Source organism: Bicyclus anynana, chromosome 8 (assembly GCF_947172395.1).
Source record: "Bicyclus anynana chromosome 8, ilBicAnyn1.1, whole genome shotgun sequence".
Lineage (NCBI taxonomy): Eukaryota > Metazoa > Arthropoda > Insecta > Lepidoptera > Nymphalidae > Bicyclus > Bicyclus anynana.
The window spans coordinates 11,953,009-11,977,737 of NC_069090.1; the positions used below are offsets into that span (position 1 = coordinate 11,953,009).

Sequence of the window (24,729 nt, forward strand, 5' to 3'; positions counted from 1 at the left end):
CGCTATTATTTTGAGCTCGTGTCTCGTTATATTGGATGGGAAGACACTGACACTTCTTTCAATCCTGTATAACACAGACAGTAAGGCGATACTCTATATTCTTCGTTTTATGCGAGAGTTTTTTTGATACCTAGCGATCGTAAATGATAACTCGAGCTCTCGAGCTACTGAATTTTTCCGTTGAAGACAAATTTCTAGAGAATTCTCGAGCATAAATCTTATTTAAAAACCTAGGTGTTTCAATACAAAAAAGGTTGCAAAACTCTGATCTACCATAATCGAGCCAAGAACAGTCCTTCAACTTTCCTTTTTTTCTAACTTCAGCAGGTAAGTGCTAAGTATCTACTTAATCAATTTAAATTAATTCAAACCACCATTGCCGCGCGAATCTACAGTCTTTCCTCCGAAGTGCTTCTTCTAAAGTAGACCACTCAGCCTCAAAGCACTCCCCGTTTCTAACAAACTTTCCACTCAAGTGTTTTGTTTAAGTTACCGAATGTACGGAGAAAGAACTCTAGACACTGCCTCCGTGTGGCTTAATTAGTTAACTTATTAAAACGAGTCAAATTTTCAAGTGCACTTTATAAAATAAGAAAACTTTTGTTATTTTAGACAAAGTTCTATGTCATTTACTTTAAGTAGGAAAATACCTTACCTCTTTCGTATATAATCATCATCATCATCATAGCAGCCGATGGACGACTGCAGGATGTAGTCCTTTTGTAGGGACTTCCAAAGATCACGATCTTGAGCCGCCTGCATGTAGCGAATCCCTGCGACTCGTTTGATAGCGTCAAACGAGTCGCTGTCAGTCCACCAGCCCCTGTAGCCAAGTGGCACGTCGATTCTCTTTCTATGATCGCAAACACTTCGAAAACTAGATAAATGTATGGGAACAACACTACCGACTGGTCACGTGATCAAGTTAAAACACAGTCTGTACAGTGTAAGTTTCGATTTTGTAGATACTTACAAAACTCTTTGTCTAAAGTGTCGTGTTAGACAGAAATAAATAGAGATGAATTTGAGACTCATAGCATCGAGACAACATCGGAACGACAACATCGCATCGGAACTGCTCAGATCTTATTGTTTGTTCTTTTCATTGCTTAAATTAAAATGCTTTGAGTGAAGTTTGAAAATGTGCGATCACATTAAAATATTAAAACAGCTGTTGAATTTATTATCCAATGAACCCTTTTTCCAATGAAATATGTGAACCTTTCATGAGAAATGTGAGATAATTTTTGAATCATATAAACAAGAGATACGCAATATGCTGTAATAAATCATGTTTAATGACAATGGACGAAGTGAACGGGACTCATATTTCCATTGAGCAGTTAAAGGAAAAACATATATTGACATTTTGTATGTACCTACCAGATATTGTATTTATGTGTCTCTTATAAATCATTTCCATATATGATATTGATTGATTCGTATTATAGAACGAGAGCATGCGATAGCGGCTTTCACTATTTTGGTCGTTAATTCATCATCATCATCATAATCATCGTCATATCAGCCGATGGACGTCCTTTAGGACATAGGCCTTTTGTAGGGACTTCCAAACATCACGATACTGAGCCTCGCTCTGATGTCGTCAGTCCACCTGGTGGAGGGTCAACCAACACTGCGCTTTCTAGAGCGGGATCGTCATTCCAGCACTTTGGGACCTCAACATCCTTCGGTTTTTCGAACCCCGCCCATTGCCACTTCAGCTTCGCAACTCGTCGAGTTATCGAGAAAAGTGACTTTGGTACTTCTGCTAATATCCTCATATCTTATTCGATCACGCAGAGATACTCCTAACATAGCTCGTTCCGTCGCCCGCTGTGTGAATCTGAGCCTACTTATGAGGCCCATAGTTAGCGACCATGTCTCGAAACTATCGGTCATCACTGGCAACACGCACTGTTCCAAGACTTTTGTCTTCATGCACTGAGGACTTTCGAAGGAAAAGATGTCGCGAAGTCTCCCGAATGCAGTCCAGCCGAGTTGAATTCGGCGGTTTACCTCTTTCTCGAAATTGGACCTACCAAACTGAATCATTTATCCTAGGTATATATATTCGTCTAGAATTTCGAGTGCAGCGTTCTCAATTATATCTGGGTGGAGCGATACATGAGGATTGCACATTATTTTAGTTTTGGCCATGTTCATTTTCAGGCCCACCCGTTGAGAGACTCTGCTGAGGTCATTGAGAATGGTACTAAGGTCATCCAGAATCTCTGCCATGATGACTATATCATCCGAACTGCAGTTGAGTGATGTACTCGCCATCGATGTTGATGCCTAGTTCGTCCTAGTGGTTTTTAATTAAGCTTTATTAATTGAGGTATGTCTACTGCGGCAGATTATACAGAAGACCGAAGAGTAGCCACCAGCCACTTAGCGTTTGTGGACTATGAAAAATTCGATTTTCGATTCGATTCGGTGGAAAACTTAACTATGCTAAGTTAGTTATAGAGATGCCGAATCGAATACAATTATATCCACGTGTTTGTTTGGCTATATTAGGCTCTCATTATATCCATTTGCAATTTGTTTGAAGAAGATGTTACGTAAAAATAATTTTGTTATTTTCCTCATAAACGTGATGTTTTGGCAGTATAATAAGAATTTGAATTTTCGCACAACTCATGAATTATTTTTTCTTTTTCAGATATTCCCGGGCTTATTAAAGGTAGACGCTGTTTGATGTAGACTTCTAATTTGGGTATAATCTTGCTTACGTCACTGAATTTTCGCGCGAAATTTTGTCGGCAATTGTAATAAATGACAATTTATTTTTCACACCAATGGATCCAATTTAATGTAAATATTTTTGGATGTACTAGTATATTGAGACTAATAAGTTAAAATCAATGAAGATCAATGACCCATTTTGATTTAATCATAATATATTATTGAGCCTTTTGAAGTCACCCACGTTGTTTTCATCATATTTGAAAATCATTCAGGGTTTTCATCATATTTCAAATATTTCTAATATGATGAAAAACCTGGACCTTTATAAATAAACCATCACCCAATTAGACAATCATTTACCATTGAGTTACTATATACTAGAGAAGACTGCATGCACTGCACGTACCGTTCAACTGCGGCGATATCGCCGCAATTCATAGTTTCTTGCTAGCTTACTACATAGAGCTAAACGCGTAAGCACCACTTAAACTACGGCGCTTAAGGCCTTTCGTGAGAAAACAAAATTCACTAAGCGATCTACTCGTAGAGCTGCATATTTAAATAGTATGGGGTAAGACTAACTTAATTTGTGTTTTAGCGTTGCACCAAATATAAATATACTTAAAATTCAATCAGCTAGACGACGTGAATTTTTTGTTCGGAACAGTTTTCCTAATCATCATCATCATTATTATCAGCCGATGGATGTCCACTGCTGGACATAGGCCTCTTGCACCTCCAAGCATAACGATCTCGAGCCGCCAGCATCCAGTGGTTTCCTGCAATCCGCTTAATGTCCTCGGTCTACCTAGTCGACCAACACTACGCTTCCCAGTGCGGGGTCGCCATTCCAGCACCTTGGGACCCCAACGTCCATCGGCTGTTCGAACTATGTAGCCTGCCCATTGCCACTTCAGCTTCGCGACTTGCTGAGCTATGTCGGAGACTTTCTCCTCATTTCTGATTCAATCACGCAGAGAAACTCCAAGCATAGATCGCTCCATCGCCCATTGAGTGATTTTGAGCCTTCTAATAAGGCCCATAGTTAACGACCTATAACGATCAGTTTTCCTAATAGTACGTAGTAATTAAATATCTTGTCCTGAAATTAATATCTCTGTATTAATTAATTAATACTTATACTTAGGTATGTCGGTCCGGAGCGAGACCTATCGTTAATCTAAATTATCTTTTTGAGAATAGACGATGTACCTAAGTTAATATTACACTCTTATAATATTTATTCAATCAATTGAATCCAATAAATCATTCGTTTACTGTCAGTAAATAATATTTTTTTCCTACCCCCAATAAAGTCTGATATTCCTCAGTTTAACTCTCAAGTAGTAGTGGACCATTTTTTGGATTCAATCTTAATATGCAATATTTTCCGGTTATGCCTCGGGCCTGTGGGCCTTGTTTGGATATTAAACTCATTTTATGCATCAATGCGCCGCAGTTGATACGATCGCCTATCTAAAAGCCGGCCGGAATTATTATGTGCCCATATTCTATATCCATAGTCCATCGCTTAGTTCAAACTAATAAATGACTTCCACTCACCTGGAATATATTGGCGTTGATGAGTTTCACACGGTTTGACGATATATTATATAGACAGCTTTCAATATTATACCATAGGCAACCTATAGAATGTTTTTATTCGTGTCGGGTCACGCTTAGTGTAGGGTTCCGTAGAATAAATAATTGATGTTTAACCCTCATAATGCAGAAACAATTGAAAAATGGTGCTGTCATTCTAACAATATTTTCGTATACTTATCCAGCAACACCCCACACTACGAGAGTTGAAAAAAATCGCCCCAAAAAAAAATATTCAAAGGGTTTATTTTACGATAAGTAGTACAATAAATTTTAAAATCATTCCGTACTCATGCTAAATTACAACTTTTTAGTAGTAGGTACTAAATAGTTTCAGAGCTAAACCGCGTCAGGACAGAAGGATGATCGAACAGACAGACAGACGGACATGGCGAAACTATGAGAGTTCCTTGTGGACTACGGAACCCTAAAAGACATTGTGTGGTTTTTTAAGGCAAGTGACGCTATGGGCGCCACCATATTGACCTTGGCTGCTATGCCGAGCGTTTTTACTTCACGGCCGGCTGTAATGCTATACATTTGTGCACTATGAGGACTATGTGGAGTATGTGGACTATATGGACTATGTGACATGCGACAGAAATGGTCGCAAAAATTTGAGGCGGTGAAAAGTTTCATTTATTATCGGTATATACTATAAAACATGCTATCTATTATCGGTGATCTACTTGGACAACATTGCAGTTCAACCTTCCAACAACAAATTTTCAAACAAACTAGCGAGAGCCTCTAACCTCGGTAATCCGGCCCTGACACAAAATCTGTCCTGTATGTCTACTAACTAATGTGAGGCACATCTGTGTAGTATTATTATTTGTCCTGTTAAGTTACGCCTCGTCAATAAACTGCTACTTTAGCTCAGTATTATCAAGAGACGCGCAAAAGCCTTCCTTTCCGACAACACGATGCCCGTAAATTCAACTCGATGTGGGACCTGTGCACATTAAACATGTAATACTCTGGGGCAATAGTTCGAAATAAAACGATCGCCCGACGGCCTAAGGTGTAGGAAAACAATGGAATATTTTGTTTTCCTCAAGACTTGCGCGTATGTAACTAACTGTGAATAAGAAATGATTTTCTGTTTTGTTTTTTGAGTTGGTACTACCCGCACAATATAAAGAACTTAAGCTAACGCTTACCAATGCTGACGCCAGTATTTAATGGTAAGCGTAGTAGACTTTTTTGAGATAGAGCTCGTCAGACGTATTAATGTTTAGCTACCTCCTTATAGGAGAGGGGATAAGTATAGAGCTGAGACTCACCACATTGCTCCAGTATGGATGGGAAGTACTTATTACTATTGCGATATTGCTGAAGGACATGGTTGGTTGTATAGCTTAGTGTAATTACGGGCACATATGTCTTAGGTTTATGAACACAGGGTTACAGTTTATAGGACATGTTATATTCCTTACCTTGGTCCGTCAATTGTTACTGTAAAAAAATGGATATACGAACAGTTTTCGTTTTTAAAATAATCTTACGGATTTACATTACAACATACCTATGCATAAATAAAAAAGTAGAATCCCAGTAACTAAAAGTTGAGATAAGAGCGATGAATGGAAGGCAATAACATAACACAGAAAAACAAGGTAAAATCATGGCTTATTGAAATCAGAGATAGGATCGACATCGGGTACAAACACTTGCATGAAATAACAAGTTCACAGTCTTTACGGAATATCACACAGAACTGATACACAACATCATAAAGATTTTTATTCGACAACAAGATATTCGCCTCGTTGAACATGACAAAGATCCCAAAAATCAACAAAATATAAAAAGACAAAGAACATTATGATTCAAGAAATGAGCACACAAAAATTCACGATGCAAATGAAGATAATATTATTATAGAACTTTTCCGTTGGCGAAAGCTAATTTCATACAAAACATTCATTCAACGTTTATAATGCCGAAATTTTTGTCAAACAATGCTCCCGAGAATAATGAATACCACATTTAAATCCATTCGATGGTCCAGCAGATAGTAGCGGCTGTAATAAATGAAATCTACCTACCTATTCTCATTCCGGAAATTATGCTATTAAATGAATGTTTACTGACCTGTAACATTAGTAGTTATTACAATTATTTTCGTAGATATTTTAGGGATACTTGCTTCGACTTCAAAAAAGGAGAAGGTTCTCAATTTGTCAGAATCTATTATTTTCTTTGCACCGATATGTTTTTTTTTGTTTGAATGTCAGGTCTCACGGTCGGTTGTTAAGCCAAATATGTAGTGCTGTATAATAGCGTTGGAGACGGTGCCGTTAATATCATTAAAATATGTTAATGATATTAACGGCACCGCCTTCAAAACAAGCAGGACATCAAGCGGGTTTCAGGAAGCAGCTGGATGCTCGCGGCTCGAGACCGAGGTCTATGTCTAGGACGTCTGTCGGCTGATAAGTTAATATCTCTTTTGATCTCTTTTGGTCAGGAGAAAAATTTATATTATTATTTAAGATATCTGTTATCTAGGACCGCTGGAGCCGACATATTATTAGAAAACATAATTATTATCAGGTTTTAATATAGAAAAGCTGTCCGAGAGTGTATCCGCTTTCGTAGTCTTGTTATTGACATTTATGATCTGTTATTAAGGTTATAGGTTAATAACGTCGCTATTAAGTTTATTAAAGATCTAATGAAAAAATTAATAGCTGGGCGAAGGTTTGATTTCTCATACAAGTATGGCCGCAACATGAGTCTTTTAATTATAAACGTTGATATGAGCAAACGACGCAGATGATATCATATGATTAGCTTTGTGGACGATGAACGGATTATAACCAGTTGATACATCCATGAGAATTTCCTACTACGAAATATGAGACAGAAAATTAAAGAGCTTATATTGTTGCTTCAATGAAAGTTACTGAACGAAAGTGATATAGTAAAAATCTAAACTAATATTATAAAGCTGAAGAGTTTGTTTGATTGAACGCGCTAATCTCAGGAACTAACTGGTCCGATTTGAAAAATTCTTTTAGTGTAGGATAGCCTATTTATCGAGGAAGGCTATATGGTACATATTATCCCCGTGTTCTTATGGGAATGGGAATCACGCGGGTTCAAAATAAAATGTACAGATGGAAATGTAAAAAAATGTGTATTAATATTACATAAGTATGAAAAGAATATAACGCCTCAAAGGTATAAATGTTTGGCAGCAAAACGCTTTGTATGCGCGTTCAGAGGTGGAAATTCTCAAGACGCTTTGTGGTTTTCACTGAAAAAGGCATACGGGGAAATTTGAATTTAAGCATGTTCATAACTTTGTTTAAGTAAACCGACTAGTTCCAAAGACTTGGGGTCTTTACTCATAATCGTCTACTTAAAGCAAACTTCGCTTTAATAAAGTAGCATTTTGTTATAAAGCGACAGAAAAAGCACCTTATCAATAGCGCACTCATCCAGAATATAATTTAATATCCTTGAAGGGGCTCGATAAAATTCTTTATGCATCTAGCTGGAGGGAATTGTCTGAGAATTTCCACTCCTTAACAGTTTCATTTCGTTAGCGGAATTATTCAATTACGGTACGGCAGCGCTCGCTGTGCTTTTCTGTGTTCGCTGGCTGCGACCCTTTTTGGTTTGACGTTTAATATCCTATCTTTTGCGAGGGATGCTTTAATTGTAAATGATGCTCCTTCAAAAGCGGGGAACGATAGCCTGATGAGTTTTTCTGTAATTGAAAAGAAAAGTTCGTCTGTACAGAGTGCTGAACTAAGTTAAAAGACTCATCCAATGATACGGAGACAATATTTTTCTTAAATATATTCAATATCTGGGCAGAAAGGTGAAGGGTGAAAATCGTGTGGAAACCTGCTTACCTGAGAATTTCCTTAACTCTCTACTTGTGTGAAGTCTGTCAATCCGCGTTTGGCCAGCGTGGTGGACTAAGGCCTAACCTTTTTCATTCTGAGAGGAGACTCGTGCTCAACGTGCTAATGATGAATATACCCATCGGCAGTTTCCTTTTAATCATATTTCATGTATCATCATGAATCTAACTTTAAAGTTTAAAAGAATCAGTTTGCTAATAAATTCAAGTATGCAAAAATGTATGAGAAGACGTTTTTTAAAATATTTTATAAATATTTGTGGAAATTCTGATTTTCCAAAAAAAAAATACTAATATCGTTAAAAACCAATCCCTCATCATCGCATCCTGTATAACCCTACATAATCTATATAGATATCGCAGAATAAAGAATAACAGGCAGATAGAGCGTACGAAACACGGCAGGGATGCAATAATTCCAAATTTTAATTCAAAACTAATAAATTCTCGATTCAGTTCGACACGTTACATGAGTAATTTTAATATCATTCAAGAATTTTTTTTAACTATTTTAAAAACTGTTTACAAAAACTAAAAAAAATAAGATGAAGAATTTTTTTATAGGCAATTGAATTATTAGTCTATTATGCATATCAATTTACATATTTTTTTTGTTAAACCTTGAAATAAAAATTATGAAAAAGTTTGTATATGGGATGTCAAGGAGACGCGTGACGTTTGGTTTTTATGGATTTCACCGGCCTCACCACGCTGCTGTATATACTCATTCTGTATCATTCCTTATTCTGTAATAGATATACAAGAATCACTCATTTAAATATATTAGATTAACATCTATAGGATATGTTTGGATAGCAAAGATAAGTGGAAGAGGCTTTCAGAAATAGGCCAACTTATAGATTTGGCTCGAGTTTATTAACCTTTAGGTTGACACGCATAAGCCCGGCGTAGTTTGCCGTGACGTCACCGGAGCGCCATATCACAGGGTCTAAATTTCTGCGTTGTGATGTGTTGGTTTGGATCTGTGTATGCCAACTCAGAGATCAACACAAGAGGCTTAACACCCCTGCCACAGAATACAAAATAGTACTATGTCTAGGGGCACAAAGTAGCTATTGTAGAGGCGATTTAAAGTGGCAATGATTTTCCACATACCTTGGACCATAGACCACGTTCTACTATCGACAACCGATTAGTTTAAGTATATACAGATTAGTCGGATTTTTATAGGATTGGGGAATACCTTGAAGTTCGTCCCATATAAATTTGAAAAATGTTCCTACCCTAAGGGTTCTTACGAGTTATTTATTATTTGTAAATTATGAATTATTGCGTTTTCTGCGTTACATTTAAAATACCATTATTACATATAACCCTGTGTGTGTTCAGAACCAGTTAGTATACGAGTTTTTTTCTATAGTAATCATGATATAAGCTATCCTTTTTTTGTAACTAACAGTAATACATAAGAATTGTTATTGGGGGGATTTCTAACAATTATTGGTGATATATAGCATCTTATATTTTAATAATTAGCCATAGTTTATGTTTTTCACGAATATTTTGTTTATGTAATATTAATTATGAATTATTAAATAGACGAAGTTTTTTAAATAAGGGAATAAGTAATAAATTTTATACCTTTTTTAATATTGCGGTGATTTTTATACTATCTTTTAATATATAGCCTGGCAAGTTCGTCGATGACACTTCTATGATATGCGGGCGACGGGGGAAAGGACTGCGCGGGTGTGAAGTCGCGTGCGCGGAACAGAGGGAAGGACTGCGCGGGGCATCGCTACCCCCTCCAGGACCGCGCGGACCATCGGGCGTGATACGAACAAACTTGCCAAGCTATCTCCTATCATCGTCATCATGATTATTATCAGCCGATAAACGTCCAATACAGGCCTCTTGTAAAGATTTACAACCCACGCGATGTATTAGGTAAAAGAATTTTTAAAGTGTATCAGTATTTCTCGGTATTATTAAACTTTAAATTATTTGCTATAGGTACGAGAAATGTTACAAAATTTAAATGTTACACGTTGCTCAAACAGCTGTACTACGTTCAAAATCTTGCTGACGTAACTACGTCTCTTAAATAACAGGAACTAACTCGTTGAACGCCGGACAAGTGCAAGCAAACTTGTACAAAGTTTCCTAAATTGTCAGTTTCTGCTATGAACTACGAGCCTGCATAAGCTAGACTTACCTAATTTTATAAAGACGGAAAGTTTGTCAGCCTATGCTCCTACAATATGTAAGTATGGACCTTATCCAATTATGAAGTCAGGACCTTGGTGGATTATGAAGGTAGCAGGTTCTAAGGACCAGAAGTTATGTATGTACTACAGTGAAACGGACAATGCATTGCACACAATACTACAGTGTGTAAGGTTGAGTAAAGACAGAGAAAAGCTTTGTGCGAAAATGAGTAATATTTCGAAAGAAAACCTCGTACCCACAATGTTGGAAACGGCAAATAACTCGACTTCTTGGATAGACTCATAAGAGAAAAAGATAAAGAAAAGGAAAGGAGAAAGACATGAAATTGAAAACAATGGTTGCCGTGTTAAAGGCGTGTATATGAAAAAAATGTACAAGTATGTGCGTATTTTTTTGATATTATCATGATATCATGAAGGAATCATGTCTCCAGTTGCCAAAGAATCTTAGCTTTGTGACAACTCTTCGTAAGATACTCTTATAGTTTGATTTTAATCGGTGTTTTTGAAGGGTAGCCGCCGAGGAAGGTATAACAAAAATACGCTTTGTACTTGGATGATTGTCCCTTGAAACCCTCCGAAGCCACCATTAATAACCATACTCGTAGTTGCTAACTATATTTATGTATGGTAGGAGCGTGGAATGCCAAGATTTTCATCATCATCATCATATCAAACGATGGACGTCCACTGCAGGACATAGGCCTTTTGTAGGGACTTCCAAACATCACGATACTGAGCCGCCTGCATCCAGCGAATCCCTGCGACTCGCTTAATGTCGTCAGTCTACCTGGTGCGGGGTCGCTGTTCCAGCACTTTGGAGTCCCAACGTCATTCGGCTCTTCGAACTATGTGCCTCGCCATTGCCACTTCAGCTTCGCAACTCGTTGAGCTATGTCGGTGACTTTGGTTCTTCTGCGGATCTCCTCATTTGGTCCTGATTCGATCACGCAGAGATACTCCTAACATAGCGCGTTCCATCGCCCGCTGTGTGACTCTGAGTCTTCTTATGAGGCCCATAGTTAGCTTTTACCTTTTATAAAATAAGGTAGGTCTAGCCAACACAAGTTCTCAGTCCTCTAGCACGACACGTATGAAATCTATTCAGTTTGGGATTATTTTTTTTCCAGTGTCCGAAATCGGTGTAGCGACGTCCACCGTGTACGATTCGCTATTCAATTCCGTCAGTTCACACGAGGATTCGGGCCGAATCGACAGTTTGCTATTTGTACCACCGTTTATCCGGGAATCGTAGTATTGTCAGACCAAGCAAAGGAAGTGAATTTTATCGTCCAAAATCGAACGCAGAACAAAACTGCAACACGATTTAGCCTCGAACGTGCAGTAAAAGCCCGGTCGGGAATCCGATAGATGGAAAATATTAATCTTTCCAGATTGACATTCCGACGACTTTTGTGTTTGGTTCGGGAAATACACGTGAACATGCGTGACGCCACAGAACATTTTTGACGGCCTCCGTGGCGCAGTGGTATGCGCGGTGGATTTACAAAACGGAGGTCCTGGGTTCGATCCCCGGCTAGGCAGATTGAGATTTTCTAAATTTGTCCAGGTCTGGCTGGTGGGAGACTTCGGCCGTGGCTAGTTACCACCCTACCGGTAACGACGTACCGCCAAGCGATACGATGCCGTGTAGAAACCGAAAGGGGTGTGGATTTTCATCCTCCTCCTAACAAGTTAGCCCGCTTCCATCTTAGACTGCATCATCACTTACCATCAGGTGAAATTGTAGTTAAGGGCTAACTTGTGAAGAATAAAAAAAAAACATAATTATTAAGTGCTTGTATTATATTACTTTATTATCCGTGGGACAATAACATCATTTATTTCATACACATACGAAATAAAAACGAAACTGTACTGTAAAAGAAACGACAGTGTATGGTACTGCGTATGGATGACAATTTAAAATTTTGAAAACCCTCCAACCAAATCTATTAAAAAAGATAGTTGAATAATTCCAATTCAATACTTTCTTAACAGGTTGGCTTGCTTAATCAACATTTTTAAGTAGAAAATATTCGAATGTTATTTTCATTTCGTTTATGTTTTTAAAGAAATTTTTCATAACTTAATGCTGAAGTTAAAACATATTTTGTTGAGAGTCTTGTATAGCCATTAATCTTACATAGAAATAAAATGTAGTGGTAATGTATTAACTTAATCCATGGGCTACTTTTGAGTAAGTAGTCGATGGATTCCTAATAATCAATACTAATATTATAAAACTGAAGAGTTTGTTTGTTTGATTGAAAGCGCTAATCTCAAGAACTACTGGTCCAATTTCAAAAATTCTTTTAGTGTCAGATAGCCCATTTATCGAGGAAAGCTATATGCTATATTTTATCCCTGTATTACTACGGGAACGGGAACCACGCGGGTGGAATGCGGCATCTACTAGTAATAATAATATAGTGGTCGGATATACAGAGTGCTCGGGAGTACCCATAATTTCAAGGTCCGAGTCCACATACAGGAGCCGAACTGCATGACTAATTTTTTTTTAATAATAAATAAAAACTTTTATGTTTTCATACAAACTAATTAAAATAATTCCGAGTATCCATGTAACACAAACCTTCAACTATCCTATATCTTAAATAACGTAAAACTTGGCTACGTCATAATTATATTGATAAGGGGCACATTTAAAAATCTATTTACTAAAGAAATATTATTATTTAACACGAAAATATTAATTTTAGAACACATGTTCTTTGAACATTTTAAATTAATTTTCGGTAAAAAATATAACCCCAGAGCTATCTCTGGGGTTATATAAAAAGAAGTACAAAAGGGGCACATATTAAAATCAATTCACTAAAGAAATATTATTATTTAACCAGAAAATATTAATTTTAGAACACATGTTCCTTGAACATTTTTAATTAATTTGCTGTAAAAAATATATGGGAAATACTCCCCAGCACCCTGTATACAAAGAAGTAGACACATCTTAGTACTTAACTTTATAAAGTATCACTTGCGACGGACGACCCGGTTTTCAATCAACTTAACGATATCCATACAAAAAAAAAACGTTTTTTTGTATTCTCAATAACGGCAAGAGAGAAATATGAGTGGAGTAGAACTTCCCCAGACAATACCAGTTAAAGATACTCGTTGTATATATTTCAATACCTTTTCTTGCTTACTCGTACAAAAGTCATTTGAATCCGAGTCTGTATTTACAGTCACTATTAATTTTTATTCACCCAATCCAAGCGGAAGCTCAGAGTACACTGTTATAAGTTTGCTTGGATTGCTTAATTTTGTGACTTGGTTCTTTGCAAAAATGTTTAAAGGAGTACGGGCCAGTTCGTTATTTTCATTTTAACACAAAATTACTACACCGATTTCTATGAAAATTAAATGCTAGGACACACTAAAAAGAGAAAAATAAAATCTTTTTTTACAAAAAAATTGAACTTTACTTTAAAATCACAAAAATAAACTAAAAAGCAAAAAATAACATCGTATGTGCTACCTTCTGATCACTTTGAAGGCGGTGCCAACACAGTAAAGCCGATTAAATCATTAACTTTTAGAATTTAAAGACTATTCCGTGGTTCTTTCAGAAACGGCTTTAATTAATACGCCACTGGCTTTGTACCGCCTTCAAAGTGATGAGAAGGTAGCACATACGATGTTATTTTTCGCTTTTTAGTTTATTTTTGTAATTTTGAAGTCAGTTAATTTTTTTTTTTGAAAATATTTTATTTGAAAAAACACATATAAAGTATATAACTGCCGAAAAGTTTATAAAGTAGGTATGTGTGTTATTTTACTTAAATAAAAATAGTGGTTTTACTTCGAATTGTCAAGTATTTAATACAATTTTGAAAGATGTTAATTATTATTGTCTACTTAGATATCACTGATTTGCAATAAGTCAATCAAAATTATTGAAAAAATATTTTTGGTTTCTTCATTATCATTAATAGGCTGATCATTATTTTCAACCGATTTAAAAAAATTAGGTCTAAACTCGCAAATTTTTTAATTTTTGTTACCTCATAATTTTGTATTTGATAATAATGAAATGATTTATAGTGTAATAGGTAACTAGAACAAGTGTTGCTACAACACAAACATTCACTCGGACACACAGAAAGACAAACATGTCAAACTTATTCCTTCCCACCGGGGGCTATGAACTTAAAGGTCAAAGAAGGTAATGTTTGTTAGGCTTCGCATGACCGCCGCTAGTTAAATTAAGCCCCTATAAGCTCGGAAACTCAAGGCTTAAGCGGTGAAAGGCCCAGTGGTAGAGCCCAAAGGGATTGAGGGGCCCTAAATAAACAACAATTTCATCTACGCAACACTACGATCAGTGAAAGAGTTATCTGAAAGTGTTCCATTGTAATTCTCACTTCACCCTTTTTCGATGTTGACGAAAATTTATTGCTGGGAGATTTTGCTTGTCCATCCTCACTTCTACTATAAACGCAATGTAAAGCAATTTAATTGACTCTTCCTTTCTCTAATCTGACTCTCAATTTTGACGGCCTCCGTAGCACAGTGGTATGCGCGGTGGATTTACAAGACGGAGGTCCTGGTATCGATGCCCGACTGGGCCGATTGAGGTTTTCTTAATTGGTCCAGGTCTGACTGGCCCCACCAGCTTCAACTGTGGCTAATTACCACCCTAGCCGCAAAGACGTACCGCTAAGCGATTTAGCGTTCCGGTACGATTTCGTGTAGAAATTGGGCTGTGGATTTTCATGCTACTCCTTACAATACAGAGAGATATACAATAATTATGTTTTATATTATGATGCTCTGCCATTTACATCTTTGAAATATACTTTAATATGAAAATTTCCCATTGCTTAGTATATATTGTTCTTAGATATGCTAAACTAGGTATACTAAAAAGCAAGTTTGCAAATAATATTAGAAGGGTATACTATAAAATAACAGGTAGGTAGGTACGTAGAGATGTTTGTTATCAACCCATATTAGGCTCACTGCTGAGCTCGAGTCTCCTCTCTGAATGAGAGGGGTTAGGCCAATAGTCCACCACGCTGGCCCAATGCGGATTGGCAGACTTCACATACGCAGAGAATTAAGAAAATTCTCTGGGATGCAGGTTTCCTCACGATGTTTTCCTTCACCGTTTGAGACACGTGATATTAAATTTCTTAAAATGCACACAACTGAAAAGTTGGAGGTACATACCTGGATTGGATTCGGACCCACACCCTCCGGAATCGGAGGCAGAGGTCATATCCAGTGGGATGTACTACATAGAAATTAATGCAACTAAATTCCACAAAGTTTTAGTAGTTCAGTTTACTCTTCTGTAGTTACAAATATTGTATATCGCGAAATCAACTGTATTATGCAAAACTAGTAACTAGTAACGAACGAAAGAAAACAATATTCATCTGACCTACATCCCGTCGCTTTTCATTTGTTCCGTTCAACTGTATCAAAATAATTGTTCTTTGGGAGAATTCACGTGTATTTTACGTTACTCGCTAAAAGGTACGCGTAGGTATATGCTACGCCTATTGGTCAAAACTCCAGAGCTCTGCTCGGAGGTTTTCTCTCTGGCAAGCGATGGACCCGACAACCGCACGGTGAATTCATGGAATGCTTAGATATTCGTCTTATAGTACAGTGAATATATTTATTTACTGTAATCAACATATTAATATATTTCAACCACGTGGTTCCCGTTTCCGGGAACCACGTGGGGTTCCCGTTTCCGGGTGAACTGTCGACATATCAAGCGTGTCGCAGGGATTCGTTGAATGCAGGCGGCTCAGGATCGTGATGTTTGGAAGTCCCTAAAAAAGGCCAATTGTCCTGCAGTGGACGTACATCGGCTGATATGATGAGAAAGAACACAGATCTTGAGATCACGATCACGATGTCTTCTCAACAAATAAAATACTGTTTAAAATGCACATACGAGGAAATTAGCAAGGCTAGAGAACTAACACATCTCGAAAGAAAATATCTACCCATTACCAATACTCAACTAAATAAAAGAACATCATTATAATTACAACATATAACTTATCGTAACCAGTCAAAAGATTAAAACATACTCATTGTTTTGGGACAAAGCTGCAAAAGGAACACTCCGCCTCAGACTTCTGTTACTTTATAAAATGTTTCTGCTTTCCCCTAAAAGGCCTATATTTTATACAACCTTCGCATTAAATAGATTGACGGTGAAAAACATTTTTCTAGGCTGAAAGGCCTGACCTACCTGTGTTCATACAAATAGGGGATAAAAGGCAGGGTGACCAAATGTTTTGCATATTGCGTTATGCTTTCATGTCACGTTTGCGACGTGTTTGCTACATTTATTTTTGGTAAAGTGGAGTATTTTTTAAAAAATACGTGGATACATCAAATTTCCTCCTACGTTGCAAAATTTTATTTTACAATAAACGGAATATTATCTATTCTATAGTATTTTGAAAACAATGTAGGCCTGAAAATTTTTTATTAAAAATGTGTTTACTTTTATGGGATGTACAATTACCTAATTTAATTATATTTAATAAAGTAAATGTTATAATTTTACAAATTATAATAAAATAATCAAGAAAAAAAAGACGTAAACCAATGAAGAATATGAAACAAGGCTGAGTTGTAATCAGATACTTAACAAAATTTAAATTTAGAAGCGTTTTAAATTTACTTATTATAATATAACCTTCGTGGCTCATATTTAGAACGGTTTTAAAATTACTGATTATAATATAACATTTGTGGCGTAAAGCTCGTATGCCAGTAATGTCGTAGTAATCCGTTCAAATTTCCGTTTCGTGGAAAAGGGGCACAATAATATCCGTTGTAACTTTTCGGTACATTTTAATTTTTTAGCACTTAATTTGTTGTTTTTTCTAAAATTAAAAAAATAAATTAAATGATTTTAGAAGTTGTACAACTTCTTTTTATTTACCAAACTAACGACTTTCATTGGCTTCGCTGGAGCAAAACAATGGTCTGTTTATAGTAGAAATCGGGTAGAAAAGTATTATTTATGTACATTTCGTAACATCGAAAGTTGTTACATTATGCACATAAAATTTCCGTTTCGTGGGAAAAGGGGCGCAATAATCCTTTTGTTTTTTTTGGTACATTTTAATATTTTAGCTTTTAATTTATTGTTTTTTCTAAAATTGTAAAAAGAAGTTTTATAATTTAAGAAGTTGTATAACTTCTTTTTATTTACCACTAACGACCCGTATTTGTTTTGCTTGACCCTAAACAATGGTCTGTTTATAGTAGAAATCGTGTGGCTAAGTATTATTTATGTTCATATCGAAACATCGAAAGTTGGAAAATAAAAATGATAAATGTGAATTGTCGTTAGGATACACTCGTTGATACGAGTATAATATTCCCGCGGACTTTTTTTTAGAACTTTTCTCCAAGTACACTATAGCTTAAATTGGTTAGAAGTTTTAGTAAATACAATTTTATTTACTTACAATAACGTCAAATAATAATTGTTTACTATACTTCCTTAGATTTAATACATATAGCGGACATACATGTCAAAAAAATGTATTACCTTAAGTGTGACCATAACGGTCACACTTGAGGTAATACATTTTTTTTTAATTTCGATCATTATTTACGTATTACAATTACAGTAGCATACGTCGCGGAATTTTCAGAGGTTAAATTTTTTGAATTTAATTTCAGAAACATTTGCTATTTACACTTTTACTTTAAATAAATATCCTACTTAGTCAAATTTGATGGTCTTTCTACTGGCGGATAGAAAGACTATTCACGTTACTTGACAATACACGCAAAAGGTCTATTGATGACACGGGACTTCATGACATAAATATCTTTGACATAACGTTGGTGCATTGGTTCGTTACATCGTCCGTGCGGAGTTTAGTTTGTTTTAAGCTCAGAATACAGAAAACCACCAGAAGCCACGTTTAGATGTCATTCTATAGTGCGCAGTGTGTCCAAAAATTGTACACAACAGCCTGCACTCGTCGCAATTCTCACCCGCGTAATGTTGCTAGTACATGAGGCTGTTAAATTTTTCCCTATTTTGTGGTAAAAATTTATAATGTTAAAAGGAAAACAATAAGTGTACAGTTCATCACATTAAATGTTAACTTGTATGGTAAATAATAAAAACAGTGGGACCGGTTTTCTAGTGATTGCTAAGAGTCAGCAAGAAAATGAACTCTAAAAAATTTAAGACAAGGACAAATAAATAATAGATATAATAAGACGGTAATTATAAAACTTATCAACTAACAAACTAAAGAAATACATATTTACAATAATAATTTTATATATTCCATATAATTATATTATATTATTATTATAAATATGTATTTCAATCGCGTGCACAGTTATTATTATCTCGTCTTATTTCTCTAATTTTTATGTCTCTTAAAATTCAAGTATAAATAAGGCCATTTAATTGGTTTAATATCTTTTAAGAATGTGTTTTGAAGATAAAAATATTTTATTTAATCCTCTTGCTCAAACAAACAAGCAAACAAGTAGGTACACGAACAAACAAAAGACCAAACAAGCACACGAAAACAAACAAATGTGCAAACAAACACACAAACAGACAAGAACGAACGAACTTATTATAATATAGCACGCCATTGTTTTTTGTAAAATTTTAAAGCTTTAAGATTATTTTACACTTTCTTTATCTGCGCTGATTACCACAATTTTATTTCAACTTAATTGCCGGAACCTATGCCTACCTATTTAGTTGATTAATATTTTACATAAATAATAAATCCTTGAATTGAAATTAAAAGTAGGGAAAATCAAAACAATTACATTGGCAACACTTACAAAATGAAGTCATCGGTTTCTATGACAACTAAATTCACGTAAAAATTATTCATTATTTTAACATAAGAATATTTATTTGTGCTACTTACACGTGAAATGTGATCCTATTCAGTTTCTTTTTTTTACCAACGGCATTTTTACACGAAGGAATAGCACAAGACGGCTTAATTTAATTAAATTTGTCACCTGTATAGCACGTCAAACAACACGACAAACACAGAGTGAGTAATCGTAAAATGTGTAGTTTAAATGGCTTCACTTCTTTGCGCTATCACTCCTTCTGGTGGTTTTCTGTATTCTGAGGTTTTAAGATTGTAAATGAGAATCAAGGCGCCGAATCTTCAGTACAACGACTTTTGGACACGAGATTAGAGGTACTCGTATTCGGACATACAGACAGTAAGCGTACATTAATTTCAACTAAGTTGTACATAACCATTTGGACTAGACAGTGGTGTAGAACTAAGGAACGATAGGTAGATGATCCTGAGTTCGATACCGGGTAACAACAGTAAAACTGAAAAAAAAAAAAATTTCTTCTTTTTTGTTTTTGCGGAAATAATGTTGCTGCTTGTTTTCATGTAGATATGTAGATATGTAGACCTCTTCCTCTTGGAGTATATATTCTTTAATGAGAATTATCTACTAGGATAATTAGTTTTATACTCTCCAGCCTTCTGTATTCTATTCATCCTTATAATATTCATTGGATAGAAGCAGGCGTTACTTTGCGGAAGTTCATCATGATTATATAATGAATTATTTATTTTGCTATCATCCGCGAAAAGTCGACGAACCCATGCGACAACGTCACCCAGGTCCGACAAAATACTCTCTACGTACGTTTCAACCCGAAACCGGAGCATCCTCAGGAGATGTTGACTCTACAACGTGCAATTGCAAATGATGATAGCAAAATAAATAAATCATTATATACTTATGATATTCATCAACGTGACACAAGTGGTGCTTACTAAAAAGGAATACTTTTATCCGTTTTTGTTTATTCTATCATTGCTTCCCCATCTTCTATTATCGTAGCAGAATGTCCCTATGTAGCTTTTCTCAATAAATGGACTATCCATACAGAAAATAATTCGATTAATTGCCTAGATAAGTGGGTTCAAGCGTACCTACAAACTATAGATTATAGTTTGGCATTTTCGCTCGTAACACTCCCGATGGTCCGCGGGGGCCGAAAGGGGGGTAGAGATTCCCTGCGCGCACGACTTCACACCCGTGTAGTCCTTCCCCCCCACCGCATATCATGAACTTGCCAAGCTATAGGTGTACATTTTTGCAACAAAAGTATCTGAAAGTCATCTCCCTAGCCCAATCTATCTCCGTACCTCGCTTTCTCTTTCAATTTAGAATTAAAAACCTAACAAACCGACAATTAATTTTGCATTTATTATTATATCAATTAATTAATTAATGAACGCTAATACTAATACGCTTATTAATACAGTATACATTCGATAAACTGTATTGTGAGTACAGTAATTAAATTAATTAAATACGCACAAGCTTATTGGTCTATAAATAGTAATTACTTATTTACCCTTTAATACTTATTTACTCTTTCATTGATAAATAATATATGTATAGCATTTCATTGCTAGTATAGTAAGAGCTGTGATAGCCCATTGGATATGAACTCTACCTCCAACTCCGGAGGGTGTAGGTTCGAATCCGGTCCAGGGCATGCACCTCCAATTTTTGAGTTGTGTGCATTTTAAGAAATTAAATATCACGTGTCTCAAACGGTGAAGGAAAAACATCGCGAGGAAACTTGAATTTTCTTAATTCTGTGCGTGTGTGAAGTTTGCCAATCCGTATTAGGGCATCGTGGTGGTCTAACGCTTCTCAATCTGAGAGGAGACTCAGCAGTGAGCCGAATATGATAAATGATATGATGATAATGATAATGACCTAGGTAAAGTTTTCAGTAGAAGCATTATCTTCTTTCACCGATTCGCATTAGGCTGGGTTGTAGGTCTAAGGCAGTTACAGCATAGGGAAATACACACCATGTTGTGGGCCATTTTAATAGTCTGCTAAAAAGATGTACATGCTTTTTGTTAGCTATCTTTTCCAGCATATGGAAAGGCTGACCATATAATGGGCTACTCTAATAGTGTGATAACAAAATCTGTTGTTTTTTGTTGTTGTTCTGTTCTCTGATTGAAATCTGTTGTTTCAAATGTTTTTTGTTAGCTATATTTTCTAAGCATAAGGAAGGGTCGACCCCATGTTGTGTTCTAGTGTTACCTATCTAAGTGAAAAAAAAGGCAATTCTGAGAAAATATCAATGTAGTAGAGTTTGAAATTACTTTAGCTCAGTAGTGTCTTGGGTATTAAGAAATGTCACTTCAGCGAAACGCGTAACTTTCGGAATCAACTTCCCAAGTAGAACGCACTAACTCCATCCAACCAAAGTGTGGGGAGGCCTCATTTTGACGACTCATTAGAGCCTCAGATTTTCCGGGCCGTGCTTACGAATCCCCGCGTAATTGACTTTTTCTCACTAAAGACGTTTTTGCTTGACAAATAAACGTATAATTTTTCTGGCCTAATAGCATTAAGTAAATTACGAGTGCTCTTGCCAGCTTTATTACTGGTTGAGTAGAACATCAGCTAGGCCTCTTTTTTGTAAAATCTGTAGAAGATTATAGATTTATGTGTTATAGTCCAGTGGATATGACGTGATAGCCCATTGGATATGACCTCTGCCTCCGATTCCAGAGGGTGTGGGTTCGAATTCGGTCCGGGTCATGCACCTCCAACGTTTCAGTTGTGTGCAATTTAAGAAATTAAATATCACGTGTCTCAAACGGTGAAGGAAAAACATCGTGAGGAAACCTGCATACCTGAGAATTTTCTTAATGATCTGCGTGTGTGAAGTCTGCCAATCCGCATTGGCCAACGTGGTGGACTATTGGCCTAACCCCTCTCATTCTGAGAGGAGACTCGAGCTCAGCAGTGAACCGAATATGGGTTGAAATGATGAAGAGTACCGATTGTAACAAAATATTATTTAAGTTAATATCTAATCTTACTTCTGGTATTTTATTGTATTTTTGTTTCATTTCGTTTTTATCGTTTTTATTGTATTTTTGTTTTTCACTATTTACCCGACTGCCAAGTAGTGTCATATGTTATTTTTTTCTCTGTTGTCTTATTGTTTTTTTCAATTAAAGAATAAACTAATTTATTTCCTATAACAATCTATCGCGATTATCGATTTCAGCAAAGTGAGCCAGCTACAATATTTGGAAATTACGCAAGTTATATTTAAGTTTAAACGCCAAAGTACAAAATAGTACGTTACAAGTTGCTCTATAAAGTTCGACTGTAAAAGTTGAAAATATACGCTAAAGCGCACGCCCCAATACAAAGTTAGCAGGAGCCGAACTTTTTCCGAAGATATTTCTATCGAAGTCTACTCTCTACAGAACAATAAAAATACTGCCGACGTTCATTGTTGCGATATCGGCCATTTTTATTTTCGGTCAACTGGGATTTTAGTAATCGTTAAGCATTCGCTTTTTGTTGTAATATCGATTCCCGATACACATTACGGTTGTAACAATTGAATGTGAGGGTGGACAACGGTTTTGTTGTTGGATGAGACGTGCTTCAAAACAATCTTTATATTTAAATCTTAAATAATATCATCATTATTATCAACATATTCGGCTCACTGTGGAACACACTCAGAATGAGAGGGGTTAGGCCAATAGTCCACCACGCTGACCCAAAGCGGATTGACAGACTTCACACACGCAGAGAATTAAGAAAATTCTCTGTTAAGTAGGTTTCCTCACCATGATTTTCCTTCACCATTTGAGACACGTGATATTAATTTAAATTTAAAATGCACACAACTGAAAAGTTGGAGGTGCATGCCTCGGACCGGATTCGAACTCACACCCTCCGAAATCGGAGGCAGAGTTCCAATGGGCTATCACGGCTCAATAATATTATAATATTATTAATATCATCATCTCTCATAAATAATATCTCATCACTGCTGGACCAAGACATAGGCCTCTTGCATAGACTTCCAAATACTACGGTCTCGAGCCGCCAACATCCAGCAGTTCTCTGTCACCCGTTTGATGTCTTCAGTCCATCTAGGGTTCGAACAACACTGTGCTTTCCGGTGCGCCATCACCATATTAACCTCATCATTATCAGCCGATGGACGTCCACTGCCTGAACATAGGCCTCTTGCATGGATCCATAAAGGTTAATGCCCAAAGAATGCCCACGCTGGGCATGCATACCAGGAATGGTCGCCAGAGCCTCGTCGGTTAATCGGCAGAGTGCCTAACGAGCAGGTGAAGTTGGCATTTGGAGAGGCTGACTGATATTAGGCTCCCCCTTACACCCCTTTATTAACCTAATCTTTACATAAAGCGAAAACATTGTTCTACTTTCTAATATACAAAAAATAATTCAGATATCCATCAGTTTTTCTGTTATAATTAATCAAGGTCAAAGTTTGCGCAGCGCTAGAAAAGCTCCGATGACGAGCAGAAACGGTCCGGGGCTGACCCAATTTTTTACCCGACAAGCAATTCAAGTTGGTGACGTAATAGAGTCTTATGGCTGCGGGAAGTTCTGTGAAAACACTTGATCAAACCGCGTGGAAAAATACGGCTACATTCACTACTATATTTACTGTAATCGCGGTCTTATTGTTCTTTATTCTTTTTAACCTCGATATAGAAAGAAGGTATAATGTCTATCTTTTAATCGGATTTTCTGTTTGTTTCAGTGTATTTTTTCCACCATTATTCAGTAGGCTCAGACGAATTATATAGGAACCTGCCTCGCTAGACTAGTATCATGGTATAGAAGATCAACGATCTGATGCCTTTATAAAAACTGTTTTATATTCTCACAACTTAATAACAATAACAATTAACTTAACACAACTCAATACAGAATCGATATTTCATTATTGTAATAGTTTTCGTAGCGTAAAGAGTTCCTTAAAAATGCCCGTTTGTGTTGTTGAATGGTATAAAAAACGGTCAACAACTTCTAGTTTACTAAAAGTGAAGTTGCGTTTCATTTGTATCTCTTACATAATTAAGTATATCAAATTTGTCATAAAAACATATCTAAAAATAATCGATTATTCTGCCGGAACAGCAAAATATCGATTAAGTAATCGAATATTCTGCCTGACAAGTTTCAGCGATGCGTTTGTTTGTGTAAAAACCATACTTGTGTGTGTTGTGAATCTATAGTTGTGTGTAGTGTAAGGTAAATAAATATATCTATTGGTGTTAAATATTTTCGATGTGTGAGTTTACCTCGTACCCCTCAACATTTTCGTGAATTTGGGTGTGATACTAGTCTATATGTATTTGGTCTGAGGTCCGGGGATTTATAATTACTGCTGTATTTATTTCTGCCACCAAACATTATTTCTGTGATTTGATCTAAAGGCTATTGTTGTCTGTGCAAGTCAGAAAAACCTTTGATTTTTCTAAGATAATTCATAGTCCCATATGACAT

The 24,729-nt window shown here is 36.2% G+C and overlaps 1 long non-coding RNA gene across 1 annotated transcript in view; it reads left to right on the top strand.

Moving 5' to 3' along the window:
* The window catches only part of LOC128198344 (uncharacterized), a 110,253-nt gene that overhangs the window by 62,748 nt on the left and 22,776 nt on the right, over window positions 1-24,729 (top strand). Inside the window, exon 2 of the long non-coding RNA XR_008251074.1 lies at window positions 2,669-2,689. This is a non-coding gene — a long non-coding RNA (uncharacterized LOC128198344). The remainder of the gene's footprint in view (window positions 1-2,668; window positions 2,690-24,729) is intronic.